Raw genomic sequence first — 4,191 nt, forward strand, 5'->3', positions numbered from 1 at the left:
AAATTTGTGACCATGCCTTTGAATTTGGTCACAAATTTCTAATAAGGTTTAAATCTGTGCTTTTAAATCAGCCTATTTTAAATGGCTTAAACTTATAGAGCACCTTATCAAGTCCACTTGGACCCCAAGGAGCTTTACATTTCAGACATTCACCCATGCACACACGTTCACACATTGGTGGTAAGCTACATTGTAGCCACAACTGCCCTGGGACGACAGAGACGGGGCTGCCATGCTCCGGCACCACCGGACCCTCGGACCACCATCAGTAGGCTAGGTGGGTGAGATTTCTTGTCCAAGGACACAATGACTGAATAGGCTGGACAAATGATCGAACCAGCAACCTTCCAGTTCCAAGACAACTCCCCTAACCAGTCCACCACAGCCGCCCAACCTGTGGGCTGATTTTATCCAGTCAGAAACCAGTTCTGATGTGTGTCCAAGTTTCAACCCTCAGGTTGATTTCAGATAAAGTTGAAGAATTTGGAATTTGCACAGTCTCTGCAGTACTTTAGGGTTTGACTCCTACAAACATCTCTTTGTTATTGTGACCAAACAGCTCAACCGTTGTCTCCTTGGACCAAAGAACTGTTCTCCAGAAGACTTTAGTCTAGAAGGCATCAGGTTTAAAGTGTGCTCTACATTTTTTATTCTGCACCCTCTCAGTTTATGGTGAAGTGAAACTATTTTCATTGACAGACTCTGGTGTTTCAGCAGTTTTTAGCTTGAACCTGGTTGTTCCTGAACACTCAATTCAATTCAGTTCAGTTTATTTATATAGCACCAAGTCACAACATAGAGTACGTTGTCTCAGGGCACTGTACATGAAAATAATAATCTAAAGAAGAAACCAGCAGATTGTGTTGAATCACTTCATCACAGTCTCCATCCTGAGCAAACGATGGAGAGGAAAAACTCCCTGCTAATCAGGAAGAAACCTCCAGCAGAACCAGGCTCAGGACAGGAGACCATCTGCCTCGACCGGCTCAAACAATTTTCCTTTCGTCTGAGGGTCCTCTTTCTGTTATTATTAATAGTTTTTATGATTTCTACATCATCAGTCCTTTTTTTTCTGTTCTGTTGTCAACATGTACAGTAATGGGAAATCCAGACTCTTGACCGTTTAGCGTTAGCCGTTAGCTTCACCAGCCGATCACACGGTCACCTGCTGAGCACTCCAGCTGTTCTCCTCAGATGGAACACAGAAGGAAACATGAACCTGTCCCAGCTTCTTTTGGAATGTGTTGCAGGCAATATAATTAAATATTTGCAAAAAAAAATTAATAGATTTTATAATACAGATATATAGATATAGATATAGATAATAGAGTTTATACAAGTGAACATTAGTTGAAAAGGATTTGCAAATCGTTGTTTTAATGTTTTACACAGCGTCCCAGCTTCAATGGAAATAGTGTTTTTATTAAAAGGCCCAAATGACACTTTCTCACATGAATCACATCTGTAAAAAAACAGTAACTTGATGTACTGACAGAACTATAATTACACAAGTTTACATAGAGGACAGATGCTGATGTTTCTGTTTGTTTGTCTGTTAAGCCAAATAACAATGAACCTATAAATCACTTACGAGCCCCTAAATAAAACTTGTTTTTCATAGATGAGAATTAGCAAACAACCTGTTTTAAACTGAACCTTTAAGCAGTGGCCATGTTCAAGGCCAGGACTAACAATTAGTAAACAAACACACCCAAAAAAACTTTAAAAAGTCCTTCAGCCTAGAAAACTGTTGCTTAATGAAACTTACATGTCTCAACTGTTCAATGAAAAAATGTGCAAAGCGGCTGCACAGCTAACTCAAATAAATCCTGTTCCCACATGCACCGCTGCTTTCACAGTCAGCAGAGGGGGATTTTTACAAAGAGTTGGACTGCAGTTTTTAATACCAGCTACATAAATATACATTTGATGCTGTGTCTGATCGACTGAAGGATTTAGGAGAAGACATAGATGCAATGTTTGTTTCTCCATTAACAGTGTAAAATTAGCCATCACAGGTGGTCCTGGTCTTCTGCTACCCTCATTCTGCTGTTGCATCCATCATGTTGCAGGATCATTTGTTCACGATGTCCCAACTTTTTATATATTCTTCTAATAAAATTCTAAAGCCATAAGTGATAATGTTTTGAAAACGATGAGGCAGGTTTGAGCTATTTATGAACCGGTTGTGTTGCAACAAGTGGTTTTGTTCACTTCCTTGTTCTTTGGACAGGGAACTATTTCAAAACAATCTGTTCATGCTTACTAACCAGGCGTTGCAAAACATGAGACACGTGTGATACATGGACATCTACAGTAAGCAGTTTTACAGATTAACTTGTGGTATGAACCTGATTCAAGATGGCTGCCACCTATTTAAAAACACAAAAATGTGCAACAGTTCAGTCAGTTTGATAGATATTAGGCTAATACTTAGTGTGGTAGTAGCTGACAGTCATTAACAATATTACCCTAGATCAGGGGTCTGCAACCTGTGGCTCTGGGGCCACATGTGGTTTTTTTGGTCCCTCTGCAGTGTCTCTTTAAAAATGTGACCAAACATAACAGAATAACAAGGTTATTTTTTGTTTTTATACCTACAACAGAAATCAATTTGTATGCAAATGTGATCAATACTACTCATAAAATAGTAAAATATGTTAGCTCATGCTAGCCTGTTGTTTACTTAAATAATACAACTTATTTTCTCAAATCAATCAGAATTACCTTTAAAGAATTTGAAGACTACATAATAATAAGAATTAGAAGGAAAAAAATTCCTGAATAATTCAGTTGTACTAGTTTTTATGAAATTTGGTGTAAATAATAAACAGTATTTTTCTTGTTTACATGAATATGGTCTTTTTATTTGTCCTGATATGTATAATAATAAATAATATAATAATAATAATAATAATAATAATAATAATAATAATAATAATAATAATAATAATAATAATAATAATAATAATAATAATAATAATAATAATAATAATAATAATAATAATAATAATAATAATAATAATAATAATAATAATAATATTTTTTAGTTTTATAATGTCACCTCCACTGACCGTGAAAGTTCCTGAAAAGGGCTTGAAAAGGCCCATGGACCACCAGTTGATAATCACAGTTGCAGCTTGTTTTGTGGATCTGGACACATTTTATTAGCGAGACAAGGAGCAGAAATGGCTCTTTTGATTGTAAAGGTTGCAGACCCCTGCCCTACATCAACCCTGCTCCTTGAGGATCACTATCCTACATGTTACATGTTATCCTACATATCCTGCTCTGTTTATTTGAAATAATAAGGGAGAATATATCAGGAAATCTAAACATTCATTTCTTATAAGATCCAGTTCAGTCTGTTATTGATGGTTAAAACTGATGCAGTGTCATTTTTAATGAGAGCTTAAAACAGTGATAAGTGCATACTGCTCTTACATCACTCTGATACATTAACATTAACTGTCAGAGTCAATCCTGTTTATCTGTTAGCAAAATATCTCACGAACCACTTGGGTTTTAGTGAAACTCTCAAAGTTATCATTGGATGACAATGGAGACAGGTAAATTCAAGATGGCTGCCACATCTAATCAACATCATCCAACAGTTTTACACACACTAAGTTAAAATTTCATGTGGTAGCAACGGAGCCATTCAAAACATAAACTTGGAACATGGCATCTCACAATATTGCATAAACTAATGTTCCTTTCATGTGATCACATTCAGGGTCATTCTTTCAAGTCTTTTATTGGCTGCTTCAGTTTGAACTCTAATAAAATTATATTATATATAAATTCAGTTACAACCACAACCTGATCAGCCACCACAAACTGGTGATGGGACTCCATGGCAGTGGTCTGTGTGATGCCTGTAGCATTGAATTAAAGACCTCTTTGCACTATTTAGACCACTGCCTGGCTCTGAGCAGTCAAAGGAAAAGAAGCCCAGAACTGAGTGTGTCTAACCTTGTGTCCTTCATCCGAATGACGTGAAGGTTTGATTAAAGCTCAGTGTCTGTTTGGGGAGAGCAACACTTAAAAAACCAAAATTCGTATGGGTTCTTTATCCCTCCCCCCTCACTATAGCATACAGCAGGTAAAGTAAGTATTGAACACGTCACCATTTTTCTCAGTAAATATATTACTAGAGGTGCTAATGACATGAAATTTTCACCAGATGTT

This window comes from Austrofundulus limnaeus, unplaced genomic scaffold (assembly GCF_001266775.1).
Source record: "Austrofundulus limnaeus strain Quisiro unplaced genomic scaffold, Austrofundulus_limnaeus-1.0 Scaffold27, whole genome shotgun sequence".
NCBI lineage: Eukaryota > Metazoa > Chordata > Actinopteri > Cyprinodontiformes > Rivulidae > Austrofundulus > Austrofundulus limnaeus.